Here is a 13,613-nt window from a genome sequence, read left to right as displayed (position 1 = left end):
ATATATATACATTCTCTGTTCCCATTCAGGAAAAAGAACCTAACACTGAGAAAAGTGAGTTATACTGGATTACTTCTTCCAAGCACTACACTGAAAGATTTGGGGCAGGGATCATCTTTTATTCTCTATAATGCCTAGCACAATGGGGTCTGGCCTACCAAGGCTTCTAGCAGTTTTGATTCTTTAAATGATTTTACTGCAGGCTAACATCATAGATGTCACAGATCAACCTGTGCACGACTCTATGCTGTTAATGAAAATGCTATGTGCTACTCCAATGTTATTTCAGTATGTGGTTGCACTCACCCAAGATAGCAAGCACAAGATGACAGTTTAAGACAAATCTATATTGAAGATATTTTCATAAGAATATATAAAGTGCTTCTAGAATCATCTCCAGCCTGTTGAAATTCAACCTACTCCTTCAATTCTGAAACCCCTGTCAGAAGCAGACAGCTACTATAGTGCTTTCACCTGAATAGCGATGACCATAGACTGACCTCCACCCTTGCAAACACACAGGTAGATATGCTGTCCTAAACAGCAAACACTGATATATGTTCAGAACTAATATGCCAGGCTAATCTTGCCAGCCATGCCACAAACGTTCATATCAGTAATGGAAGGGACACAGCACCTCTGAAAGCATCAGCATCACTTAAAAACAACAAACCAACCCACAACTGGTAACCATTCGAAAATCAGTATTTACACATTATCTTGATCATGTTATCTGATATAGTTCCATGCTGCTTTAAAAAAAAAAAAAAAATCAAATAAATATTAGTAAATGCAGCTTCCTTATTTTTTTCAATGAAGTTCTTTCAAGAAACAAACACATAATTTATATTGCTAGTGACCATTTTTCTGCTAACAACATAATTTAATTTGGAGAGAAAATAAAAACATTTTCTTCTGCAGTTTTAAATTAGTCTTTTAAAAAGCAGATATCAGTATTCTTACTCAGAGTCTTCTCAGAGCGTATAGTAAGTGTTATTCACATAATTTAGGTCATACATATTTTTACTGGGTTTATTTGTGCTGGTTGAATTAGAACTATCGGTCTGAATCACTTATGGGAAAGTTTCAACTCAAGCATTTTTATAACCATTTTATAACTCCTTTGTCCTATATACTATCAGAGTCGTTTCAAAAGTGTATAACTAGTGTTCCTAACAGAATTAAACTGCTTTTCTTCAAATCACTATATTAACTATTATTAAATGGACAAAGGCATTGTCATGATACATACACTTATAATCTACAAATGGAGAACACTGTAACACCTCACTGATCATACTTCTATGGGCTCCGTGACCTTCTCTTGATATTGTTAAAATTGTTCTCCTGAAGAAGTAAGTGTCAAACAGAAGCTGATGCCGGTCCTAAATCCAGGTACCCCACTCAAATGCTTAAAGTGAAAGTAAATGTGGTAAAACAATTACCATACTGTTCATTTCCTTATTAGTTGTGACTAGATGATTATTTTTTCAAGACAGTTCTATACTTAGGAAAATTGTGAAAATAGGAATTAAATAACAAGAAAGGTTCTGGTCAGATTTCTAGGCCATAAAATAATCCAGCTTCATCAACATTTTCACATAGTGTTTGAACCTGGGCTAAGTCCAGGAAGAGGATCTGGTGACCTGAAGAAGCATTATAGGACACTCTTAATCCCATGTGATATGTTCCCTATGTTTCTGTCCTGTTTTAAATCTGAGCTTCCCAAACGTTTACTGATCCAGAAAGTGGTTCATGCTAATCACCCTCCACATCTGCTGATACAGAGAGAACAATGGCTAATTAGAAATCAAGTAGATCCAACCACAGATTATGTAATGCAGCAGTTTTGCTTTGCCCATCTTTAGAAATTCAGAACTGCAATTCCAAGTTATACTAGATTACTTTAACATCCTTGGGAGATCAGCAGCAACCACTAGTGGTCCATAGAAGAAAACTTATCAATAAAAGATAAATTTAACAGCAAAATTTAAGAGAAGCATGTGTATAATTAAATGGATCTCAATTTGGAAATGCATCAATATCTGGATCCTAATGGCATCCTGGTGATATATTAGTGTGCTAAAAAAAAGCAACCAATATTTTCAGCTTCTTTTTATTGGCTCTCAAAATAATTTTGCTGAACTGTCTTCCTAGAGAATCTGAGAAATGCCAAAACCAAATGCAAAACCAGCAGGATATTTTCCAACATGGAGAGTCAGCATCCAGACCTTCAATTCAGACAACACTAGACCCTGACCTAGATCCTGCAGAGCTACAGTATGACCTCTGCATGGTTGGTAAACTGGCTAAGCCGCCTTAGAAAAATGTCAAACTGGTGCTGTGCTGCTTCTGCATAGAAAGTGAAAAGACTAAAAGGGAAGCAGATACCTTGTTAAAAATGGGTAGAATACCCCTATGTGATTAGAGCTTGCACTTACTGATACTATGTGCAAGTAATAGGCATAGCCTGTTCCTGTAAAGCTGTCTTCTAAGAAAGTTCCCTGGTCAGGAACTTTACTGGAAAGACAGAGAATTCTGTTCAGACAAGGTTTCTGAAGCCTTAGAGAGATCCGTTTTTCTGATATCTGGGACACTTATATCTGGACTCAAACTTGCTAGGGAATTGATGAAAATAGGGACAGTATCTAGACCGTGCTGCTAGGTCTGTTTTCCTTGGAGAGAGGCTGAAATGTCTTGGGTCCTGCCATCTCCTTTGTAGTCCTTATATGTGACTCTCCACTGAAAACTCCTTGAAATAAAGCTACTGAAGGACATCATGAATAGAAAAAAAATGTCACAAGTCTGACAGTGACTTGTCAGCTTCTTTGCGACGCTACATTGCTAAGGCTCTAATGCAGGATTCAGGGTGCCACATCACAGATTCCCAATTTCTTTTGCTTAACTGCAGTTTAAAAACAAAATTAGGTTTAAAAATAACAGTTCTGGATAGAGGGCTATATCACAAATGAACGAACCAACATTGTGATATTATCTGCCTCCCTCCCCCTCAATTTCTAGCTGATTGCCATCTCAGCGTAATATCACTCTTCCAACTCTCTGTACCACCTTGAGATGAAGAATTTTTGCTGAATACTCTTCGACAATTACTGAACTCCCCAAACAAAGACTTCTTTATATAACAGGAAGACCACTTTCACCTTCAGTGCTCTGGACAATCCATGCCACCCTGAATATATCTAGATTATATTATCTCATGACAAGAATCACTGGTGCTTACGGTTTACAAACCATGGCTTTGATGACGAATAAGAGGGAATTAAAGTGATGTTCTTGGCAAGGGATACGAAAGAAGAAAATTCTCTATGAATAGTTTTATCAGTCACATTCAGTTTTCATTTCCCAAACTCATTCAGATCTAAGTCCACAATATGCATGATGCCAAAGCAATTTAAGGTAAAAGTGCATTTTCAGATATCTACACGAGTTTGGTGGCTCCTACGTTACTGTCTCAGGATGATCTTCTGAGCTGACTACCTCCTTCCTCAGATTTAATTACAACAAGCCACAAATTTTCGGCTTCACTTACAAATAGGTTCTGTTAAACCAAATTCACTAAAAGGCAGACTACTGACCTTATAAGGCAGTTTCAGCACTATGACTCTCAGGTATTCAAACTACATCGGTTCTTTTTCTTTCCTGCCCCTCCATGACAGCAGAAGGTTGGCCACAAAACCATAAAACAAAAAGTCTTGGACTTTTTCTGGATTTTGAATATCAAAGTTCTGGTTTTTAGGTTTCCCCACCCCTCCAAAAAGGGTTAATCTAACTCAGTACTGTGCCTCCAAGTGTGATCATAATCAAAAGACAAATGAAGACCAACTACAGGACAGGAACATCTCCTGTGTACTCTCCCAGCCTTCAATTATTTTCAGCTCAGGGAATTTCCTCAGCCTGATGCAGTTTGTCTATTTATTAACCCTTAATGGACCTCTCCTCCAAATTCTTTTTCCATTCTCCCCTAGAGTTAATGTAAACTTTCTGCATTCTTATACATTCATACTTCAGACTAAAATTCTTGATTGTTCATGAAGTAATGTCAGAAGAGAACAGTACAAAGAATGAGTCATTTCTCTCTCCTGACTCAACTTTTGTCCAGGAATGCTATTTTTCTGTGAGGCTACAGGGAATAGGTGGAAACTACTGTTCCTTGCACAAGTCAGTCAGTTCCCGAGTGCAAAAATTCATTTTAATAAGCTAACAAAACAAAAAGCTTTACTGAAAGTCATAAAAGGCTTCTACGAGTTGGTAATTTTCCATCTTTAAAGTGTACAGACTTCTCTGTGATTCATTGAAACAACACTGGACAATGAACTTTTGCTCACTGAAACAAAACAACACTGAGTAGCAAGAAAATTTCTACCAAGAACTCAGTCTCTTTATCAGAAGTACAATCTAAGATCATTTAACATGAACTACCTTCTGTTGTCACAAGATTATGAGTATTTCAGTATGAAAAGATAAATTTAGGGTGACAAAAGGTCATCACAACCATCATACCCAATTCATGTTTAGCCCAGAATACATAATTTCAAATGAAGTTAGGAGTCTACTTCTTTTTCCCCCAAAAAGAGAGTGAGGCAATAGATTTTAATTTTTAAGTAAATAGCATCCCTGTGAGAATATGATGCCTTTTCTTCCCTCCTTCCTCCCTTCTCCCTGTTCTAGCACTCCGTGATAGAAGCAAAGACAAGTCTAAATCACTATATGCCATCAAGGCAAAATTGTCCCTGGGAGTCTGGCATCATGCCCAGGATTTTACTCACTCCATGACAAGTAGTGTTCTCTTCAGCTAGGATTTATCCAGCCTCGTCAATAAATACCTCGAGCATGGTCATTTGATGGACATGATGAGATTAGATTCCAAAACATTTGGGGTTGTATACAGTATTTCTCTATTGTAAAGAAAATGGCAAATATCCCAAAGGAGGAACGATTTCTTTTTCTGACATTAAATGTCTGAACAAATTCTTGTACAATCCTTGTTGGCCAAGCATAACATGAGGGCTTTTTAAAATTCATTTGCTGCTTTTTTTCTGTATATTATTCCATAAGCCATTTTCCCCTCAGTGTTTGCTTTACAATCATCACTGCTTTTCTCACTTATGTATGATGAGGGACAATATGCTTTCATCTGTGTCTTAAGGAAGCAAGATCTGGATTTGTTTACAAGCTTTCAGTTCTTGCTTTTCTGATTCAGACCAGGGAATCTAAAATAGTAGGTTTTAATATGGCAAGTAAATACAACAGACTGAAAGCCCACAATCAGTCTCTCTTGCTCTCTAGTCCAATCAAAATATATTTACTGATAGCAGAATAGAATAACTACATAATTACTTGTATACAATGTGGGGTATAGCAGGTAAGATGAAGAGAAGATGTAGAGATACAATGTGGGGTATAGCAGGTAAGAAAGAGAAGATGTAGAGACATGACAGGAGTAGCCGAACAGCAGAAGAAACACAACACATTGTTTGCAAGCTGTTTGAGTGAGACTCACCAATTGAAATCAATCCGAATGCTTCTTACTTTACTAAAACAATGCAATTTTATGAGTATTTATCAGACAATTGGGAACTACTGAACAATGTGTTTCAGCATAGCCAAAACCAGACATATGTCTGGGATCGAGGAATGTAGGACAAACTTATCAAACTGCCATTATATATTGAAGAGCAACAAGGTGGCTCCCAGATCATGTCCAAGGTCAACGAACACAGGCATCAGGGCAAAGCTTTTAGATAAGATGGTAATAAGATTCTAGGATGCCCAAGTAGAAAAATGGAACCAGACAAAAGTTATTAACTTTCTAAGCTGTGCTAGTCAGAGCATTATTGACATTATCTACCTCCGATGTCCATCCTCCAAAGACAATGCTGATGAGTATTTTCAGGGGAAAAAAACCCAACATAATTATCATCAAGAAATAGTGAAAACAGAAAAAGTTATGGTCCTTATAATAAGGACAATTAAGTCATGACTCAAGCATAATCTGTCAAAATTTACATGAAGTTAGGAAAGACATTTTCATTCTTGGTAGAAATTTCTATAGTAGTAGAAGAATGTCTGGAAGAATTGAAAAAACCCCTCTATCATTCTTTGGGTTACATTATTCTTAAGCAGCTTTCAATTAGAATTGAGTTTGTCCTTACAATTATGCTATTGATATGACTAGTGGTAAGCAAGACTAGATGCTTGAAATCACCACCTCCCACTTGACAGTATGGTCTGGTCTATGGAGTTTGCCTCCAAATTTGAATTTGTGATCACCTCTGGGTCCTCCTATGGTCTAGTTTATTTGGTCTCTCCCTAGTCCCACATGGTCAGATATACTTTCATGAGGTCATAGGCCACTTTATTTTAAGCATTTCATCAAAAAGGAATAATTTTCATCTCCCTATGGATTTTCATGCTTTCAAAAGGTCAAAGGCTCTGCTGAGCCCAGTTTGGCTTCTGGCCTGGAACAGTAAAGGCACATCAGTTTCTATAGCCAGAGGCACACAGAGCAACATGGCTATCACTGTATTTAGCTGTGTTCAGCCCTCTGTCCGTATACATAGATGCATCGATTGGAGACAATTTTCAACAGTCTCCTGATCAAAGCTTCAAACATCCATGGGAGAACAGGGAAAGGCCTTACCTGCTCTGCCACTATTTCAAAAGCAGAACAGCCTCCTCTCCTGCACAGACTGTCAAATGGACCTGCTATCCATCCCAGGGAGACGGGAGGGAAGATGCAAGGAAGAGGAAGAGGCACTCCTCCTACACATGCAGCTGCTGTGTCTGTGCCCAGAGGCAGGGGAGAAGCCTCCAGACTAGTCCCTGTTACCCTGAACACCTGTGTCAGTATGAGTGAGTGTTATGTTTGTCAGACAGGGACTGACAGGGACAAGACCTACCTCTGGCAATTACACAGCCTCTCAGTGGTGTCAACTGCTATAATCAACACCCAGAAATACCCATAACCCTGGCCCCAAGAAGATCTCAGAAGTGGGTCCTAGCAAAGGTGGAGCCATGCTCTTCATAAGTTCTGCTTCGATGTATTACTTCAACAGAGGCTTTTCTAAAAAGTCAAGACATAAAGAAGAACCAGCGATTCAAAAATCCTTCCTTGGAAATTATTATTCTTTTAAGAAAAGGAAAAATGTATAAGTTATAAGTTATTATCCCGTGAAATATTTGTTTATATTTATTGAAGAGCAGCAGCAGGCACACAGACTGGGAGCCATATTATTTCAGGTCTGGATGGTGGAGATGGGGGGAATGAACCACAAAACCCACTGTTTTAAATGCACTCCTTTAGATTCATACCAGAGCCCAAAAATGTTACCTGCCTACCATGGAAAATGACTTGAGTAACCAAGATGAATAGAGTAGAGAAGCATGTGAGCAGCAGCTTAAATACAAGCTGTGATCTCTCTTCCTCTGAAAGGGGGATCACTATCTCTGTGGTATCCTTTTTCAATACAGTATTGAAATATGAAAGCAAAGGTAAACATTTCCAAAAGGAACTATCAGCCAGGACTGAATTTGTTTCAGAAGATATTTATCAGAAATATTTCCATAGTTCTATCAGCACTTACTTTCAAATACTGCATTGCATTTTCCCTAGATTAGCTCCTGCTTTTTACACCTTTAAAAAGCTCTGTCCCTCATACAGACCTATCCTCTGTGACTGCTATACACATGGCTCAGAACTTAGCAGAATTAGACCTCAGAGTTACAAATATATTTCAGCATATATTTTTTTTCTCCTCTTTCTTTCACTCCATAAGATTTCAGTACAGAAAGATCATCCAAAAGACTCAAATTTTCACATTTCATAGCCTCTGAAAGGCTAAAATATTCAACTTTGCTTCATCTGCTTCTTCCTTTTTCCTCTATGAACTGTGAAATACTTGCATGCAACAGCCTGATGCTTCAAAAGGAACACAGAGTAGCAGCAGTACTGGCTTTGTCATAGGGACAATGAAAAGTGGAGACAAAATAGATTTGGACGTCAATAATTATATCCAATATGAAAGAAAAGAAGAGGCTGAAACTGGAATGTAATTTTTAAGTGTGTTTTAAAATGTATTAAACATTTAAGTAAAAGGTTATGCTGGAGTTTGAACTGCTATAAACAGGAATTTATTTATGTCAGGATGAAAGCATCGCACCCCTGAGATGGATAAAAATTACATAATTGTCAAATGAGAAGTAGGATACAGTGAAATGTTAAGTAAGATAAGAGCTATAAAAAAGTCTGTGACTTTCTGAAATTTTAACAAGCTAAAACTTGGCTCAGGCTGAATAAGATTGAATAAAGGAAGAAGGAGAAGGGAAGAATAAATCATGGCTAATGATTTATAAAAATCAGGATACAGGTTGTTTAAAGGAGATTTATCAGTTTCTTGCTGGTAGAACTCAGTGCAACATCAGGTGTACGCCACAGCTGCACATCCAGCGTATATATCTAAATGCAGATGCCAGCTTTTACTTATTGTTCGTCCTGCTTTGAAATATAGAACTGGATTTTATAGAAAACTCGAAATAAAAATACAGTACCACTCCATTATTATAGATGTACATGATTATTCAGTATTTGCACAAGCAAATGCTTAGTTAGCTTCTTGGACTCAGAAGACACCTGAAGCATTTAATAGAAGTCGGAAGCTGGAAATCCTCTACTTCGTTCCCTTTGTTGCAAGGACAGCAGTGGCTTTAAAGAGCAGAGGCAGCAGATTCCCTTGTTCTCTATAAAAACAATCCTTAACAGTTAAATGCCCCAATATCTGTCACTACAGTGGTACAAATTCTATGTGTGTTTGAGATCTTAGTTTGTCATTGTCATGATTTAGCATTAACAGTTAGAGGTGGTGAATAGGAGCTGTTCATTCTCCTCAGTGTTACTTCATCTTGCAGTCTTTCATCTCAGCCAACTACTCCTGAAGAGCATTGATGTGCCTTTTGTTCAGATTCAGACATTATCTTGGTGACCATAATGAGGAGAAGCTTTCTGTTTGTTTGTTTTTAAATACAAGTTTAGATTGTGAAACAATTATGCAACTAGATCTTTAAAAATATTTTGTGACCACATTTGGCTGCATAATCTCATTTAAACAGCGATTCTTGCTTTAAAGTGACTCTAACAAACAATAAGGCCACACAAGGATAACAGCACTGTAAGTAGTTTTCAATGGATAAAAATAAAAATAATAAAATAACATGCAAGTTGTGCTTTTCCGTGAGGTTTTGTATTTGAGGGTATATAATAGAATTAAAACAATTTAAAATGTTCACATAAAAAGCATTCACCATGCTTCAGATCAAAGAGTAATAGTAAAACATTAAGCACATTTGTTGCTAAATAGAAAAACATTTCAACATACCAGATGAAGATAATCATATGCAAAAGACGATTGCTTCAGTTTCTAATATAAGCTACTTAAATATAAATTTTACAAGCAACAGACAACAGCAAGCCAGCAGAAGAGGAAGAAATCCAAAACGCCAAACTCTCCATCAGTACAGGTTTATTAGGACAGCCTCAAAAACAGCTGCACACTTGCTAACCCAGCTAGCTGGTTAACCACATACATGTCACTTCTGGAAAGCTTATACCACTGGAGTTGAGCATCCTGCTTCTGCCATTGTCACATTTAGTGCATGGGGCTAAAGGTGTTGACACCACCTTTAGAGAGACTGTAAAGAAACCGTACTACCAGCAGTCAAAGAGCAGGTATGCTCCTCTGGTGTGCAGGTGTGCTGCATTAGAGCCTAAGGTCTGCATGGATATGAGCATCAAGACATCAATTCACATCATGCATGTATAAAACTTTACAGAAATACATCACTAAAGTGTCACAACTGACCAAAATATGCATTCCTTAGTGTCCTACAGACCATTCCAGGTTAAGGTTATAGCAAAAGGTTAGAAAAACACTGCAGTTCAAAGATGGTCCAGCTCCCTTGCCTAGGCTTAGGTGAAACAGAACTTGCTAAGGATGTCTTAAGGAGATAACCTGCTGTGCCAACTTCCCAGCATCTGCTAGAAATGCAACATATTAAAGAGATGTTAATGAACATTTCCTGCTACTTACTGAAGACTTCCCCTAACTGGTGAACATTCAACATCGTATTCTTAATAAAGAAATATCATCAATAAATATAGGCTCTTCATGGTTATTGTACAAGAAGAAGAGACTTTGTTCCATTATATTTCATACTCGTTTATAAATTATCCAGCATTTCTCAAAAGTGAAATTCAAGGATGGTCTTAGTTTGCTTTGAACAAGTATTCAGCCAGGAGGACTAAAGAGCTGCTATGACATGTGAACCCTCATATTTTAAGAGTTAGAAAACATGGGAAAAAATAGTAATTGTCCTCAAGAGGAATAGCCAGTCAAAACTTTGATGAACATACAAAACATATTCGTTTCCAGCAATTCTGCCCCTTGACAAGCAGCACATCCATTCTTTTATATCTAAGGAAATTATGAAAAATTGTTGGGCTTTTTTTCTAGTTTGCACAAGTATAAGGAGTATTGCTTTTAGAATCAATGATTTTGTAGATGTCAGCAAGCCCTATGTTCCAACAATTGTCTGTCAATAGCATGCACTAAATTAGTGGATGGATTTGGGTGACAGTAAACTCCAGTGAAGTAAATGGGAAGTTTGCCTGACTAAAAACCTAAGAATGTGATATAATACAAACTATACATAAAGGAATCTAAAGATCCTGTGTAAAACCATCTATTGATTTTCTAGATAGAAGTGCTTATTTCCTATCATTAAAAGGATTCTGATGAACTGATGAACAGAAGTCTAACATCCTACACATTTACAGAGGTGTAAAGATACTTGTACCGAAAAGACAATACAAAAAGTAACTGCCATTTTGGAAATTTCCATTCCTTTTAAAAGGCTGCATTACTTTTGTAGGGGCAGGAATTAGGCTGTGAAAACAACAGTACTTAACATCTCTTACTTGGCCTTCTTCCACCTTTTTCCTATCTTTCTGGAATGGGGGAAGGGGGTAAGCAAACTACAATAAACTTGAGGTTTGGTAAACAAGAATGATTATCACCTGAAAAAAAAAAAAAGTCTAAAACTATTGATAAGTGAGAAATTTAGAAAGCTTACACATAAAAAAAGGGAAAATGGGAATAAGAGCTGTCCAGAGAAATGGGATAAATGGCTTAATGTTTGGAGTAAACCAATAAATCTGTCATCAATCAGTACCAAAATATATAGTTAAAATTTCAAAATCACACAGAAACATACAACATGTAAATTTCAAGTTACTATTTCCATGGACTTGGACTAGTTTGTGTAAACTTACAGTCCTACTTACACAAATTATACTTACATTCTTACTGTAAGTGAATAGGAGTATCCATTTCTTTTACCAATCTTGTAGCTGTTTGTACAAAGGTCCTTCCTCTGCGGCTCCTCCAAACCAGGACAGCTCTTCTTGAATGAGCTGAATTTTGCCTCAAAGGATTTGCATGTGAAATATGTGTCTATCTGAAATCTACTTTTTCCCTTTGGTCTGTATCTCTTAATCCTGTTCTTTACTGCACTATATACTGCATAATGTAAATACTTGATATCATTACAGCATTATATATAATTATATCGTTTAATTCTGAAAACCTTTTACGCCAGTTTTCAATATCTCACTGATTCGGTGAAGCACCATGTTACATTTTAATATGGAAGATATTAATGGAGGTGAATGTCTATCATTTTGTTAAAGCTATGCAACATTTTCCATTATTAAGATACTGTTTTCAGTTGCTTTTAATTGTGATATTACCAGTCAATACTACAGTTTTTGAGGATGGTTTCTATCTCAGGCTGAATATTTGTGCACTTTTTCAGACAAAACAGTATAACAATATCCATTGATTTATCCCAGTTTAAAAAAAAAAAAAAATCTCAGCAACTATTTTCTTTAATTATCATATTCTTTGCAACAAGGTCATATGAACTGTCAGATTAATGGCCTTTGTGTCAGGGCTGCATTTTTTGTCTTGTCTACCCACTTAAGTTTGGCCAGATCGGCTTTTAAAAACCTCCGTTGTACAGGCTCCATAGAGACTTGCTAAGGCCCAAACTGTCACTGCAAATACTAATCAGGTATCTTACAGCTTCTGCAGACCAGAATGTGTGTCACATCCACAGAGCTGAGCAAGAGCTACAAAGGCTTTCAGGGACCCATGTAATAACTGTTCTCAACTGGTCTGAATCACGCTGCAATAAAGCAACTGAACTTCGAATTGGTGCTGTTCTCTCAATATTTCTACTGCTGATGTCCAGACATCATTGGGAAAAACACAACTGATTTCAAAAGCAAAAGGGCTAAGGCCAAACCAGGGGCAGGCTCAGACTGGAAGGCCAGTATGTTGAGAATAGAGTTAAGAAAGAAGCAGCTGGAAGGAGCACTGGGATTGTCTGACTACAGACACTAGGTTTAGGAGCAGAAAGGAATTTAAGACCAAAATTCACAAGAAAATTGGTCAGGGAGTTGAAGCTGAGTGAGGATAGCACAGAGATCAAATGAGAAAACGTGAATAACATATGAAACCGCTGTGGAAGGGAGACTGCAATTAGGAGGAAAAAGGGAAAGAAAAAGGCACAGATCTGATGAAAGCTGGACTGGAAGGAGAAAAATTACTTAGCAAAGATCATGAATTAAAAAGGCAACAAAAAATGGGGACATGCAGACATAAGAGATCTTAGAGCAAATCAAGAGATGGTAAACAGCAAGCACAGACTGGGTGAGAACACAGGGACCACTGGTAGAAAGAGAAGCAGAAGGCTGGGATTTGATTGGGACTCAACAGCAAGCCCTGTGCAGGACAGAAAACTGCTAATGAAATGGCAGAAAGGTAAGAAACCCGAGTATAAACCTTAAGTCCAGTAAAAAACAAACAAACAAACAAACAAAAAAAAACAAACCCCAGAAATGGCAGAAAAGAGTTATAGCTCAGACAGCTATGGCTGAGATGGGGGCAGGTTCAGAAGTAGGCATTATTGGAAGAAAGAGACAGAAAAAGCCCTTTTTCCAAAGGTACAGAGGAGCCCCTCAACTATATTCCTTTCCAGAGCTTGGAATAGAACACGGCATTCCTTTGTGGGCAAATACCTCTGAATCCCTCTGCCAAAGTTTTACAATCCTATCTCCACCTGGTCCACACACAGAGCCACCTCTTACCACTGCTGATTACTGAGATCACTCAAGTGGCAGAAGCCTGCCCAGGGAACTCAACAGTTTTGGTCCTGCTAGTAACACATATAGGTGTTAATCTCCACTTTACCAGTTTTGTCTTCACAAAGCCTAGGAAATTACACCACTAAGTTAAAAGAAAGATAGAAAGGCTGCAAATCTAAGCATCAAAAGTTAAGAGTTCCCCTCAAATTAATTCAACACACATGAGCAAATTGTGATGATGCAGTCCTACGCACTTCTCTGTGGAAATTAAATTCTGCCCCTACCAGTGCAAAGAAATAAGACCTCAGTCCTATTTTTACCCTTCTTGATCAGTTAGTGACCACTGGCTTGGAACTGATTGCTACAGATTTTATTCTTTTCTTGACAGTCTTTT

The 13,613-nt window shown here is 37.6% G+C and overlaps 1 protein-coding gene across 4 annotated transcripts in view; it reads right to left on the bottom strand.

The window, feature by feature from the left end:
• CACNA1C (calcium voltage-gated channel subunit alpha1 C) overlaps positions 1-13,613 on the bottom strand; it is a 491,623-nt gene that overhangs the window by 394,936 nt on the left and 83,074 nt on the right. The gene's annotated exons all lie outside the window — the stretch shown is intronic.

The sequence above is a fragment of the Athene noctua genome, chromosome 3, assembly GCF_965140245.1.
Source record: "Athene noctua chromosome 3, bAthNoc1.hap1.1, whole genome shotgun sequence".
NCBI lineage: Eukaryota > Metazoa > Chordata > Aves > Strigiformes > Strigidae > Athene > Athene noctua.
Note: the sequence above shows the minus strand (reverse complement) of the source record. Positions and strands in the feature narration are given on the sequence as shown.